This window comes from Pleurodeles waltl, chromosome 3_2 (assembly GCF_031143425.1).
Source record: "Pleurodeles waltl isolate 20211129_DDA chromosome 3_2, aPleWal1.hap1.20221129, whole genome shotgun sequence".
NCBI lineage: Eukaryota > Metazoa > Chordata > Amphibia > Caudata > Salamandridae > Pleurodeles > Pleurodeles waltl.
In genome coordinates, this window is record NC_090441.1 from 118,599,696 (window position 1) to 118,615,458 (window position 15,763).

Here is a 15,763-nt window from a genome sequence, read left to right on the forward strand (position 1 = left end):
TTAGAGTGGGGGGTTACCACATCTTGTAGTAAACACCCTTCTTCCACTCTTTCTTCTGTTAGCTGAGGAGCCACCCACTCAGGCTTAACAGTTGCCTGACTAGCCAGGACTTCTTGTGGGTCAGGTTGGACTTTATCAGAGCCACTTTTGGAGTTCTCCCCTACAGGAGCAGAATCTCCTTGGCTTGCTGGAACCTTGGCTAAAGGTTGTCCACCTTTCCTACTCTGTTTCCTTTTCTTTTTCTTCTGGGGCCTACTTGCATTTACTGCAGAGGCAGGCACTCCAGAATCCTTGGGAGAGGACTGGCACTGGACCAGTTCCTCTCTTGGGCTCTGACTAACCTCTGGGTAGTCATTTCCAAGGAGACAATCAAGGGGGAGGTCTGTACTGACTACCACCCTTCTCCAGCTAAAAGTCCCACCCACTTCTATGGGCACAAAAGCCACAGGCCTATCAGTGACCCTGTCTGGGCTAACTCTTACTCTGGCCATCTCACCTGGGATGTACTGGTTTGAGAACACCAGCCTGTCATGCACAATAGTGTGACTGGCACAAGTGTCTCTCAGGGCAGTGGCTGGGATTCCATTCACCAGTAGGTGGTGGAAGTGTCTACTTACCTCTGGAATCTCCAACTCACCTGTTGGGCCCTTTTTCCAGTTGAAGGCTATGAAGACCTCCTCATCTGAGGAGTCATCCCCAATGGCTACACTGGTCACCCCTGGGATTTTGCTAGGGGGTTTGTTGTTGGGACAAGAAGTGTCCTCGGTGTGGTGCCCTGTCTGTTTACAGTTATGGCACCATGCCTTAGTGGCATCCCAGGTCTTACCCTGGTACCCACCTTTGTTTTGGGTTGTGTCTCGGGACCCACCCACCTGTTCTGGTTTTTGGGGGCCTACAGAGGACTCTTTTTCTTTGTTTCTAGTGTCACCCACTTTCTCCTGGGGAGGCTTTGTAACCCCTTTCTTTTGGTCACCCCCCAGTGGAAGTTTTGGTTACCCTAGTCTTGACCCAGTGGTCTGCCTTCTTTCCCAATTCTTGGGGAGAAATTGGACCTAGGTCTACCAGATACTGATGCAACTTTTCATTGAAGCAGTTACTTAAAATGTGTTCTTTCATAAACAAATTATAAAGCCCAACATAGTCATGCACTTCATTTCCAGTTACCCAACCATCCAGTGTTTTTAATGTGTAGTCTACAAAGTCAACCCAGGTCTGGCTCGAGGATTTTTGAGCCCCCCTGAATCTAATCCTATACTCCTCAGTGGAGAATCTAAAGCCCTCAATCAGGGTACCCTTCATGAGGTCATAAGATTCTGCATCTTTTTTAGAGAGTGTGAGGAGTCTATCCCTACACTTTCCTGTGAACATTTCCCAAAGGAGAGCACCCCAGTGAGATTTGTTCACTTTTCTGGTTTCACAAGCCCTCTCAAAAGCTGTGAACCATTTGGTGATGTCATCACCATCTTCATATTTAGTTACAATCCCTTTGGGGATTTTCAACATGTCAGGAGAATCTCTGAACCTAGTTATGTTGCTGCCACCATTGATGGGTCCTAGGCCCATCTCTTGTCTTTCCCTTTCTATGGCTAGGATCTGTCTTTCCAAAGCCAATCTTTTGGCCATCCTGGCTAACTGGATGTCCTCTTCACTGGAGTTATCCTCAGTGATTTCAGAGGTGTTGGTCTCTCCTGTGAGGGAACCAGCATCTCTGACTATTATTTTTGGAGTCAGGGCTTGAGAAGCCCTGTTCTCCCTAGATAGGACTGGTGGGGGGGAATCACCCTCCAAGTCACTATCATCTTCATCTGTGTTGCCATCCACAGAGGGGTTGGCTCTGTCATACTCTGCCAACAGCTCCTGGAGCTGTAGTTTGGTAGGTTTGGAGCCCATTGCTATTTTCTTTAGTTTACAGAGTGACCTTAGCTCTCTCATCTGTAGATGGAGGTAAGGTGTGGTGTCGAGTTCCACCACATTCACATCTGTATTAGACATTATGCTTCTAAAAGTTGGAATACTTTTTAAGAAACTAAAACTAGTTCTAGAATCTAATTCAAACTTTTACAAACTTTTAAACTCTAAAAGGAATGCTAACAGGGACTAACACAAGGCCCTAGCAGGACTTTAAAGAATTTAGAAAACTTTTCAAATTGCAAAAATCAATTTCTAATGACAATTTTGGAATTTGTCGTGTGATCAGGTATTGGCTGAGTAGTCCAGCAAATGCAAAGTCTTGTATCCCACCGCTGCCACCAATGTAGGAAGTTGGCTCTGTATGTGCTATTTCAAAGTAAGGAATAGCATGCACAGAGTCCAAGGGTTCCCCTTAGAGGTAAAATAGTGGTAAAAATAGATAATACTAATGCTCTATTATGTGGTAGTGTGGTCGAGCAGTAGGCTTATCCAAGGAGTAGTGTTAAGCATTTGTTGTACATACACATAGACAATAAATGAGGTACACACACTCAGAGACAAATCCAGCCAATAGGTTTTGTATAGAAAAATATATTTTCTTAGTTTATTTTAAGAACCACAGGTTCAAATTTAACATGTAATATCTTGTTTGAAAGGTATTGCAGGTAAGTACATTAGGAACTTTGAATCATTTCAATTGCATGTATACTTTTCAAGTTATTCACAAATAGCTATTTTAAAAGTGGACACAGTGCAATTTTCACAGTTCCTGGGGGAGGTAAGTTTTTGTTAGTTTTACCACGTAAGTAAGACACTTACAGGGTTCAGTTCTTGGTCCAAGGTAGCCCACCGTTGGGGGTTCAGGGCAACCCCAAAGTTACCACACCAGCAGCTCAGGGCCGGTCAGGTGCAGAGTTCAAAGTGGTGCCCAAAACGCATAGGCTTCAATGGAGAGAAGGGGGTGCCCCGGTTCCAGTCTGCCAGCAGGTAAGTACCCGCGTCTTCGGGGGGCAGACCAGGGGGGTTTTGTAGGGCACCGGGGGGGACACAAGCCCACACAGAAATTTCACCCTCAGCGGCGCGGGGGCGGCCGGGTGCAGTGTTAGAACAAGCGTCGGGTTCGCAATGGAAGTCAATGAGAGATCAAGGGATCTCTTCAGCGCTGCAGGCAGGCAAGGGGGGGCTTCCTCGGGGAAACCTCCACTTGGGCAAGGGAGAGGGACTCCTGGGGGTCACTTCTGCAGTGAAAGTCCGGTCCTTCAGGTCCTGGGGGCTGCGGGTGCAGGGTCTTTTCCAGGCGTCGGGACTTAGGTTTCAGAGAGTTGCGGTCAGGGGAAGCCTCGGGATTCCCTCTGCAGGCGGCGCTGTGGGGGCTCAGGGGGGACAGGTTTGGGTACTCACAGTCGTAGAGTAGTCCGGGGGTCCTCCCTGAGGTGTTGGTTCTCCACCAGCCGAGTCGGGGTCGCCGGGTGCAGTGTTACAAGTCTCACGCTTCTTGCGGGGAGATTGCAGGGTTCTTTAAAGCTGCTCCTTTGGATAAAGTTGCAGTCTTTTTGGAGCAGGTCCGCTGTCCTCGGGAGTTTCTTGTCGTCGTCGAAGCAGGGCAGTCCTCAGAGGATTCAGAGGTCGCTGGTCCCTTTGGAAGGCGTCGCTGGAGCAGAGTTCTTTGGAAGGCAGGAGACAGGCCGGTGAGTTTCTGGAGCCAAGGCAGTTGTTGTCTTCTGGTCTTCCTCTGCAGGGGTTTTCAGCTAGGCAGTCCTTCTTCTTGTTGTTGCAGGAATCTACATTCTTAGGTTCAGGGAAGCCCTTAAATACTAAATTTAAGGGCGTGTTTAGGTCTGGGGGGTTAGTAGCCAATGGCTACTAGCCCTGAGGGTGGGTACACCCTCTTTGTGCCTCCTCCCAAGGGGAGGGGGTCACATTCCTATCCCTATTGGGGGAATCCTCCTTCTACAAGATGGAGGATTTCTAAAAGTCAGAGTCACCTCAGCTCAGGACACCTTAGGGGCTGTCCTGACTGGCCAGTGACTCCTCCTTGTTTTTCTCATTATCTCTCCTGGACTTGCCGCCAAAAGTGGGGGCTGGGTCCAGGAGGCGGGCATCTCCACTAGCTGGAGTGCCCTGGGGCATTGTAACACGAAGCTTGAGCCTTTGAAGCTCACTGCTAGGTGTTACAGTTCCTGCAGGGGGGAGGTGTGAAGCACCTCCACCCAGAGCAGGCTTTGTTTCTGTCCTCAGAGAGCACAAAGGCTCTCACCGCATGAGGTCAGACACTCGTCTCTCAGCAGCAGGCTGGCACAGACCAGTCAGTCCTGCACTGAACAATTGGGTAAAATACAGGGGGTATCTCTAAGATGCCCTCTGTGTGCATTTTTTAATAAATCCAACACTGGCATCAGTGTGGGTTTATTATTCTGAGAAGTTTGATACTAAACTTCCCAGTATTCAGTGTAGCCATTATGGAGCTGTGGAGTTCGTTTTTGACAGACTCCCAGCCCATATACTCTTATGGCTACCCTGCACTTACAATGTCTAAGGTTTTGCTTAGACACTGTAGGGGCATAGTGCTCATGCACATATGCCCTCACCTGTGGTATAGTGCACCCTGCCTTAGGGCTGTAAGGCCTACTAGAGGGGTGACTTACCTATGCCACAGGCAGTGGGAGGTTGGCATGGCACCCTGAGGGGAGTGCCATGTCGACTTAGTCATTTTCTCCCCATCAGCACACACAAGCTGGCAAGCAGTGTGTCTGTGCTGAGTGAGGGGTCCCTAGGGTGGCATAAGACATGCTGCAGCCCTTAGAGACCTTCCCTGGCATCAGGGCCCTTGGTACCAGGGGTACCAGTTACAAGGGACTTACCTAGGTGCCAGGGTTGTGCCAATTGTGGAAACAATGGTACATTTTAGGTGAAAGAACACTGGTGCTGGGGCCTGGTTAGCAGGGTCCCAGCACACTTCTCAGTCAAGTCAGCATCAGTATCAGGCAAAAAGTGGGGGGTAACTGCAACAGGGAGCCATTTCTTTACACAGAAGTACTGGCAAAGATTCCACCTTTAGTGGTGAGACAACTAGGGACTAAGCTGGCCAGTAAGTACCACAATTGTGACCAAAGATATTTGGGGACCCTTACAAAACTACCTATCCCATGTTCCAATGCAGACTGTACATGGCCACTCACACATACAAAGACTGAGATACAAAGTTATGAAAACTGCTGTATTTGAGCTGCATGTACATATACTTTGTTGTGCTGGTGCCACCTGAGAGTGTACCTACACTCTTTCTAGGGCGACAGAACATCAGTGTCCTCACTGGTTATTCAAAAGATGTCTTTACCTGGACATGCTGTCTATATGCTGTTGTAATCTTTTAAAATAAAAATTAAAACCTCATAAAAAATAAAAGTGCTGGCAAAAACAGCGTTTCCGGCCGCTGGCCCAATACTCACCACAACATTGAAGTTGGTTTGTAATCGAGCTGGCGGCAATGTTGCGGTGTGTCAGGTGCAGCAGCACCCGTAGCGCTTTTCACTGCCCATAATTCGGGCAGTGAAAAGCGCAAAGGGGCTGCCCAAGGGGCCCCTGCACTGCCCATGCCAAGTATATGGGCAGTGCAGGGATCCCATGGAGGCCCCGGCACCTTGTACCCGCCACCATTTGCATGGCGGTGAGACTGACCTCCACCGCGACCCTGGCTGTCTCATGACCGCCAGGGCTGTAATGAGGGCCTTAAGGTCCAATTTAGAGGCAGCTACTATAAATATTTCATCTACGAAGCTATGCCTTACAGAGGCAGAGTTATATAGGTACTGTAATATTTAAAGAAACATTCAATCACTTGCTTAGCAAGGGCTGCATCACTAAGGTTTACATAAAACTACTCCTGCAGGATCCCACAAATGAGAACAAATTAAAGGCTGCTTGGGAGATGGGTTTGAGTTTTCAAATACAGGAGAGAATCAGAGAATATTATCAAAAAGATTAATGCACGTTTAAGTACTACTATAAGCCTAAACCACCATTTTTGTGTACATCAATTATACTTTACTCCAAAACAAATACATAAGTTTAGTAAAATATTTCTCTGCAAAATGCACTAAATGTGAATCTGAAATCAGAAATTGGAAGCATATGAACTAGGCCTGCAGCAAGATTAGTGCCTAGGGATGTGTTCTCAAACCTGACCCTAACCCTGGCTGACCCCTAACCATGCCTGACCTCTAACCATGCCTGACCTGACCCTAACCCTGCCTGACCCAGACCAGTGCCTGGTGGATGGCGGAATGCCAAGGCAAAAAACAGAAGCAGACTGGGAATGTCTTTATATCATTTATTCATTAATAGCTAGATCAATACTAGCAAAAAAGAAATGCAAAGCTCATTGTGTCCCACACTTAAAGAATGGTCAAGAAAATCGAAAAAGACTATTTCATTAGAAGAAATATATTACAAAATAGTTGGATTGCAGAGGAACTTCGACAAGAGATGTGAATTGATGTGGGAATGGTTAGATAGTAATTAATGTATTCAGTGTGATGAAGGAAATTAATCTAATTACTATTCCTAGTATGATATTGTATAAATCTTTTAAAATTGTATTGAGAGTGCAAGCTGCAACTGTAATCAGATTTGTTTGTTAATTAAAAAACAAACTAATGGGTAAAAAGAGCCCTTTGTGGGTGCTATGGCCCTGAAATAGTATCTGTAGAATTGGTTTTCCCCAATTGTTCTAGTTAACGGTCCTGTAAGACCATTGTAGTTGGCGCAGAACATGCACCTGTGCCGTGGAAGTTAAATATCATATTTGGCCTCCAGTATGTATTAACACTACCCATATATATGGCAAACTATGTCTGCATGGAGTATTACTACTCTGGCTGGGCTGCAGTTAAAAAGCACTGCAGTGACACATGGAATGGAAATGTCCATTTTCCATGTAAGAAAAATCTTTTTTAAATAATCATGCGTCTACACCAAATGTGTGCCATGTAAGCACACAGAGAAAGATGCGTATATACATATATATATATATATAGTGCAGATTACATATTTGATTAATGTGCCCCTACAGTAAAAAAAAAAAAAGCAATAGCTATTTCACTGCAAAAGCCTTGCTTAACTTTCCTGAAGAGGACTAGATGGGATTAAGGCCCATATTTATACTTTTTGACGCACAACTGCGCCAATGCAGCTGTTCGTCAAACATTTTACCGCCGGCTAACGCCATTCTAACGCGCCATGCGGGCGCTTTATTAATGGAATGACGTTAGCCGGCGCTGCGGACTGGTGTGCGTAAAAAAAAATGACTCACACCAGGCAGCGCCGGCGTATGGGAAAATGGGGGTTGTGCGTCAAAAAATGGTGCAAGTCAGGTCTGAGGCAAAATTCAGGCCTCAAACCGGATTTGCCCCATTTTTTTTTACGCCCAACGTCCATTGACATGACTCCTGTCTTAGCAAAGACAGGAGTCATGCCCCCTTGCCCAATAGCCATGCCCTGGGGACTTATGTCCCCTGGCCATGGTCATTGGGCATAGTGGCATGTAGGGGGGCCCAAATCAGGCCCCCCTATGCCGCAAAAAAAATCTGAAAAAAATACTTACCCGAACTTACCTTTACTTCCCTGGGATGGGTCCCTCCATCCTTGGATGTCCTCCTGGGGTGGGCAAGGGTGGCAGGGGGTGTCCCTGGGGGCAGGGGAGGGCACCTCTGGGCTCCTTCCGAGCCCACAGGTCCCTTAACGCCTGCCCTGACCCAGGCGTTAAAAAACGGCGCACATCAGGCTGTGCGCCGTTTTTTAAGGCCCACCCCCTCCTGTGCGTCAAAATGACGCCAGAGTATAAATAAGGGGCACAGGCCTTAAAGTCATTTTTTGGAAGGGAACGCCTACCTTGCATATAATTAACGCAAGGCTGGTTCCCCCTTCCAAAAAATGACGCACATATGGGGCAGGGTTTGCGCCGATTGTGCGTCAAAATTTTTGACGCACATTCGGCGCAAACAGAGTATAAATATGCCCCTAAATCTTTATTTTCTATCTCCTTTGGTAAAAATGCTAGAAAACTGTAGGCTTCCTGAACTAATCTAAAACTAGTTCTGCCATTCATCATACCTCCAGCGATGGATCACACATCCATGGCTCGGAGAGTTATGCCCCTGGCTCAGAGGACAATAGCCTGCTTCTGAGCCCAGAAATAGGGAATGGGTGTTCCATGCTGATCAATTAGCAGGGATTATCAGATAGGAGGAGAGTTCATCTCAATAGGACAGCCATGCCGGTGGCAGCTGGGCACTTCCATTTTGAAACAGGGGCTCCTGGACAGTTTTACAAGAATGCAAACATGAAGTGCTGCAAATAGAGCTGAAGGCAGTGGCGGCTGGCAGTTTTAGGAGGGAGGAGGGCGGGCGGGAAGCACACTCACACTTTCACACACACACGCACGCACATCCATTAACAACACTCATCAACATTCAAACATGCACGCACACACCAAACATTCATTTAAAAAGATCACACACACTTACCTTTAGCCTCGGAGGTCCCAGGAGGGTTGGGACTGCTGCCTTAGTGAGGGAAGGCAGCAGTCCCAACTTCGTCACAGAGTGGGATGGGGTCAGTGAGACTGCTGACCCCATCCTACTCTGTGACGAGGTGTCACTGATTGACACTCGCCCTGGGCGCTTCAGGGCTTAAACCTGAAGCGCCCAGGTCAAAGTCAATGGGTGACGCTTCCCTCGTCACCCGGGGGAGGGCCGTGAGGCACCTTTGCTGAGCTGAGGAGGTCACGCCCACAGGAGCTGTGACCACTTCAGCCCAGCAAAGTTCAGCTCAGGCAGCCAGGAGTCTGCGCAAATCACGCATGTCTGCTCCTGGCTGCCTGACCTGAACACGAAGAGTGTCTGTCAGGCTGACCTTTGTTCAGCCTGACAGCCACTCTTCATGGGGGGCAAAAGGTGGGGGGGGGGTGGCCCCTCCGCCGTAAAGGATGGGCCGCGCCTGGCTGAATGGACTTGATAGTTAGGATTGGGTGAAAGATTTTCTCCAATCGCTGGGTAGTGCACAGGACAAATCTGGTAGCTCAAGCACTACCTCCTCTGAATGTTCCTGGACCAGACTCCATCTGAAGAAGACCCCCCCCCCCTGCTGAAAGAAGACTCCTGGTTCCTTCTGGAAGAAGAAGACTCACTCAAGGACTGTTGGATCTTGATGGCACCCAGGTTCTTGAACTGCTCTCTAAAGGTCAATTGCTTTGCCTCCTGCTTACCTACTTCAGAGACATAAACGCCTCCTACTCCAAGGTGACCTAGCTGTCCATAGAGGACAGGACCCTGTAGGATACCTGGCTGGAGAGAGAGAGACAGAGAGAGAGGCCTGCTGCCCAGAAGCGTGGTCTGTGGTGCTAGGGGCTGCAGGACTGAGCAGATGGAAGCAGCTGGAGACTAATCCTGAAGGTAAAATCTTTGACTGGGACAACCAAGTGGTGTATCTGACGTCCTCCTCATCGCCATGGGTTTGACATTGTTCTTAGGTCCCAGGCCTCTGTAAATTGTTGGTTTTCAATGGCAATTTACTTATTCTAGGTGCTTTTTTTGCCTTCAAACGTAAACAAAAACGGGTCTGGTTCCCCTTTATTTTAATAATCTTTCTGTTGTTTTGTTCATTACCCTTTTCTGTCTTTTCTAAACTGGTTTGTGAATTCTATTATGCTAGTGTAATTGGTTCTTTATCCCTGAAGCAAATAAAAGGGATATTGGAATAAGATAACAGGCGCAGAAGGTAGGGTTTAGTTAGTTTATTCGTGTTTTGGTTTTAAGGATGGCTTTTTATCCCTTGTTTTTGTTCACAAGGATAACGCACTTGCAATCCAGAAATAATTAACAAAAGTTCCCTTTTCTTCTCTTTCAGGGTTTTGGTGGTAGTCCATAAGTAACCCGGTCCAGCTTTGGGAAGGTCTCCGGTCCTCCTCTTCGTCAGTGGGCCAGGCTCTCCAAAGAAATAGAAAGGAGGATAACAAAACAGGTAAGTGGGATATATATATATAAGGTAAGTATATAGGGTTAGTAGGGCGGTGGGGGGAATAGGTATAAGTGAAGGGAAGTGAGGGTTTAACTGTCCTTTGGTTTGTGGTTCCCCCCTATGGGTGTTCTCAGACCTTCTCCTCTTTGTAGAAATCCTCTGGCGGTTGGTTCCCTTGTGAGGTTAGGTTTACTTTAGGGATCTTTGTTATATGGCCTCCCCTTCCCGGCAGGACCTCCCTTCCTTCCCCTGGTCTCCCCTTTTTCCTAACAACCACCCTCTCGCAAACCCCCAGCTGCGGTACGAACGTACCTGAGGTGGCCACGCCCCTCCTGGGACGTGGCCGGCACTTTGGCAGCCTCCCGGCTTCTCTCCGACGGGGGCGGGAGAGCCCCGGGGCTCTCCTCTCTCTCTTGGGGTCTCGGTTCCTTCGACGGGTTCCTGTCTCTCTGTCCTCGGCGTCCCGGTCTCCTTCTCCTCCGGCCGCGCACGTCGAGCTCCCACTTCCGTCTCCTCCTTCTCTTCATCCTCTTTTGGTCCGTCTTTTCTTTCGGTTGTCGTCCAGACGCCGAAGGCGTCTGACGTCCCAGGCTCGCGTCCGTCCCGCACAATGTCCTGGAAACCGGCGTCCGGAGACGTCCGGTTACACATCCCCTCCCTTGAATGGGGCTGTTCGAGACCCAAAGGTCCCGGGAACCGGGATAAATAGCCAGCCTGTCCCATAAGATCACCAGGGAGATGGCAAACCTGGAAGGAGAAAGGTTGAAGCTCCATAAACCATCTCAATATGCGACTGTTAGTATCTTTATACCTCGATAGCCAGGTGAGGGGAGCGTGGTCCGTATATAATAGAAAGGATCTTCCTAGGAGGTAATATTGGAGGCTCTCAAGTGCCCACTTGATGGCGAGACATTCTCGCTCAATAATGGGATAGTTTCGCTCCCTGGGAAACAGTTTACGGCTAATAAAGACCACGGGGTGACTAATACCTTTTTCATCTTTCTGAAAAAGCACGGCCCCCAGACCCACGTCTGAGGCATCCGTTTGGAGGTGAAAGGGGACAGTGAAGTCAGGACATTTTAAAATCGGTTGGGTAGTGAGGTATCTTTGTAGGGTATGGTAACTATGGGACTGTACGGGGTTTAAATTCGTGATATTTTTTTGCTGTCCTTTCCTCAGGAGATCGGTTAGGGGAGCGGCCACGGTGGAATAATGGGGTATAAATCTTCGGTAGTAGCCTACCAAGCCTAAGAATGAGCGGACCTCCTTTTTCGTTGTGGGTGTCTCTATCCGTAGGATGGCTTCAACTTTACTCATTTGTGGTCTAAGTATACCTTTCCCTATATGATATCCTAGATAAGAGATCTCATTGAACGCCAACCGGCTTTTGGAGGCATTGGCTGTTAATCCAGCCCCTCGTAACGCTGTAAAGATTTTGGTTAAATGTGTCAAGTGGTCCTCCCAAGTCTCGCTGTGGATAACGATATCATCCAGATACGCAGCAGCGTATCTGGTATGAGGTCGTAGAATGGTGTCGATGAGACGCTGGAAGGTGGCGGGTGCCCCATGTAACCCGAAAGGGAGAACCTTAAAATGGTATAACCCAGAGGGGGTAGAGAAGGCCGTTTTCTCTTTATCTTCTGGCGTCAAAGGAATCTGCCAATAGCCTTTGGTCAAGTCGAGTGTAGACATGTACTTAGCTTTTCCCAACTTCTCTAAGAGTTCGTCTACCCTTGGAAGGGGATATGTGTCAAACTGGGATATAGAATTGACTTGTCTAAAGTCAATACAGAAACGTATGGACCCATCTGGCTTTGGCACTAATACCACCGGTGAACACCAGGGACTCTGGGAAGGCTCTATAACGCCTAGGTCTAACATCTTTTCTATTTCGTTTTCTACCAGGATCTTTCTAGCTTCTGGGATACGATATGGCCGTAAGCGTATGACCTTGCCAGGTGGGGTTATGATTTGATGATGCACCAGCTTGGTCTTGCCTGGTATTGAGGAGAACACATGGGCATGATCATGGAGGAGCTGATTTAATTGCTCACTCTGTTGGATCGAGATTTAGCTATTTATGGGAGGCACCTCGTTTCCGCTAGGATGCTCAGTGGGACACCACCCTATCTCCAACCCCTTAACGGTGTTAACTAGGCATCCCCTGGTTGGTTCTCCCTGTGGCTCTTCCCACTTTTTCAATAGATTGACATGAAAGATCTGTGACCGGTTGGAACTATCTGTGAGCTGGACCTTATAGGTCACGGGGGTTATTACCCCTATCACTTTATAAGGTCCCTGCCACTTTGCTAGCAACTTGTTGTCTGAGCTGGGGAGAAGCACTAACACCTTATCACCTATGGTAAAGGTCCTTAATTGGGTATTCCTGTCGTAATATCTTTTCTGCTTTTCTTGAGCCTTCTCCATATGTTCCCTTACATTTTCCCACACATTTTGGATGTTGGTTTTTAACTCCTGGGTATATTCTAAGAGGGATTTTTCTCCGTCCTCCTCCTCCCATAACTCGGCAGCCATATCTAACAAGGTCCTGGGCTGTCATCCGAACAATAATTCAAATGGACTATGGCCCGTGGATGCTTGTTCATGGGTCCTGATAGCGTATAACACTAAGGGGAGTTTTCTATCCCAGTCCTTGCCTGTCTCTGAAATAGATTTCTTTAGTAGAGTTTTCAGAGTGCGGTTATACCTTTCTACCAAACCATCCGTTTGAGGATGATAAACCGCTGTCCGTAACTGTTTGATCCCTAGAAGTTGACATATTTGTGACATCAAGTTGGACATGAACTGGGTACCTTGGTCTGTTAAAATGTCTCTGGGAAAGGCTATTCGGGAGAAGAACCCTATCATTGCATGAGCTACGCTCTTGGAGTTAATACTGCTGAGTGGGATGGCTTCTGGGTATCTGGTGGCATAATCCACCAATACCAGTATATAACGGTATCCTCTAGAAGAAGGTAGGAGAGGACCTACAATGTCCATTCCTATTCTTGAAAAAGGGATGTCTATAATGGGCAACGGTTGTAAGGGAGCTCTTCTTTTGGGACCAGGATCAATCATTTGGCATTTGGGACATTGCTGACAAAACCTCCTAATCTGTGAAAAGACCCCCGGCCAGTAAAACTTCCTCAACAGATATTCTTCCGTTTTCTCCCTGCCATAGTGACCCCCCCCCGGCTGGCTATGGGCTAGGTGTAGGACTTGTGGTCTATAAGGTTCGGGGACTAATAGCTGCTTCTTTTCTTCTCGGTTATTACCAGTGACACGGTACAACAGATTTCTGATTATGGTAAAAGAGGGGCTTTTGTCTTGGGGTTCCCGGGGTCGGGCATTTTTCCAGGCATGGATCAAACTCGGATCTTCCCTTTGACAACTACGGAATGGGGGAAGGTCAGTAAGAGTAAGGACCTTTGTAATTACCCTATCTGGACTCATGTTTCCTTGGGCAAAGACTCTTCGGGTTTCTCTCTTTTCTTTTCGGGAGGGTCGGTATCTAACCACCGGTGGTGTTATTGGCGTACTAGAAAAAGGAGCTCTTTTCCACCATGTGCTCATGTTTTCAGAGTCTTTTGTACTGTCAAGAAGTTCCGAAAAGTCAGGGAAGTCGGTTCCTATGATAGCTTCTTCGACTAATCGTTCCACCACCCCCATCCTTATGGGGACTTCTTTTCCATCCCAGGACAAGGTTGTCCAGATTAGGGGGTATTCTCTTGTATCTCCATGAATACAACATATGGATACTGTAAGCCCTGAAGCAAAAAGGGGGTTTTCCAATAAATCAGCACGAATTACAGATTGGCTGCACCCTGAGTCGATGAGTGCTACTGTGGTTCTTCCATTGATAACAAGTCTCTTCTTGTATCGGGTTTCCTTTCCCCCTGTATAGAAGACTCTCCCCCTGGTGACTCCTATTTCCATCGGCTCTGACTTTTCTGATTTCAGTGGGCAAACCCGGGCGATATGTCCCCACTCTCCACAGCTAAAACACTGTGGTTGTTGCATATAGGGTCTTTCTGGACCTCGTAATTTTCCCGGATCCTCGGTTGGTTTTCGCCCTAGGGATGGGGAGGGTCCGAGGTTCTGTCGGATGGGGTTAAGTGTTGGCCGTACGGGAGGGATTTTGAACTCGAGGGAGCGGTGAAAGGCACAGGCTAATTCAATAGTGGTGTTAGTATCTGGACTTGGGTGTTGCTTGATCCAATTACGGGTATTGGTAGGTAGGGCATCTAGATATTGTTCTAGGAGAACAACCTCAATGATATCCTCCCTATTGGTCCCAATGGGACCTAGCCATTTGAGTCCTAAGTCCTTAATTCGAAAATAAAGGGCCCGGGGATTCTCGGAGGGTCCCCATTTGGCTTTCCTAAACCGGACCCTATAATGTTCTGTATCAAACCCCACCCGCTCCAGGATACTCTTCTTAATATCCTGATAGGGTGTCGTTCCGCCTGGGTTTACCGCTTGATAAGCCGCTTGGAGAGTTCCTGTCAATAACGGGGCGATGTATTGGCCCCACCTATCCTGGGGCCAGGTGGCGGAAGTAGCAACCCGCTCGAAATTCGTGAAAAAGGCATCCGGGTCTTCGCCTTCCTGATATCGCTGCAGGACCGAACTGGGTACGTTCGGATGTACCCGGGTAGCGGCAATAGTGTCCGTGAGGTTTTTGATTGCAGTCTCATGGACCAACTGATTGTTGGCCATGATAGTGGCCTGACTTTTCAGAGCGCTTTGTAGGGCCTCCCTTTCCACTTTAGCCTCCTTCTGTTGCTCTTCCCACACTACTTGCAGATGCCTCTGCCCTGCGGCTAGCTGCTGCATCATCTCTGATAGGGTGGGTGTGCCCTCCATCGTCTTTGGTTACCTGTAGTTATTCCAATATCCCACTTCTGACACCACTGTAATGGGTTCTTTATCCCTGAAGCAAATAAAAGGGATATTGGAATAAGATAACAGGCGCAGAAGGTAGGGTTTAGTTAGTTTATTCGTGTTTTGGTTTTAAGGATGGCTTTTTATCCCTTGTTTTTGTTCACAAGGATAACGCACTTGCAATCCAGAAATAATTAACAAAAGTTCCCTTTTCTTCTCTTTCAGGGTTTTGGTGGTAGTCCATAAGTAACCCGGTCCAGCTTTGGGAAGGTCTCCGGTCCTCCTCTTCGTCAGTGGGCCAGGCTCTCCAAAGAAATAGAAAGGAGGATAACAAAACAGGTAAGTGAGATATATATATATAAGGTAAGTATATAGGGTTAGTAGGGCGGTGGGGGGAATAGGTATAAGTGAAGGGAAGTGAGGGTTTAACTGTCCTTTGGTTTGTGGTTCCCCCCTATGGGTGTTCTCAGACCTTCTCCTCTTTGTAGAAATCCTCTGGCGGTTGGTTCCCTTCTGAGGTTAGGTTTACTTTAGGGGTCTTTGTTATATGGCCTCCCCTTCCCGGCAGGACCTCCCTTCCTTCCCCTGGTCTCCCCTTTTTCCTAACAACCACCCTCTCGCAAACCCCCAGCTGCGGTACGAACGTACCTGAGGTGGCCACGCCCCTCCTGGGACGTGGCCGGCACTTTGGCAGCCTCCCGGCTTCTCTCCGATGGGGGCGGGAGAGCCCCGGGGCTCTCCTCTCTCTCTCGGGGTCTCGGTTCCTTCGACGGGTTCCTGTCTCTCTGTCCTCGGCGTCCCGGTCTCCTTCTCCTCCGGCCGCGCACGTCGAGCTCCCACTTCCGTCTCCTCCTTCTCTTCATCCTCTTTTGGTCCGTCTTTTCTTTCGGTTGTCGTCCAGACGCCGAAGGCGTCTGACGTCACAGGCTCGCGTCCGTCCCGCACAATGTCC

General features: G+C 48.2%; 1 long non-coding RNA gene across 2 annotated transcripts in view; it reads left to right on the forward strand.

The window, feature by feature from the left end:
- Window positions 1-15,763, forward strand: part of LOC138286562 (uncharacterized) — a 220,674-nt gene that overhangs the window by 71,539 nt on the left and 133,372 nt on the right. For both annotated transcript variants that reach the window (XR_011202013.1, XR_011202014.1), the window contains exons 3-4: window positions 9,817-9,930; window positions 15,037-15,150. This is a non-coding gene — a long non-coding RNA (uncharacterized lncRNA). The remainder of the gene's footprint in view (window positions 1-9,816; window positions 9,931-15,036; window positions 15,151-15,763) is intronic.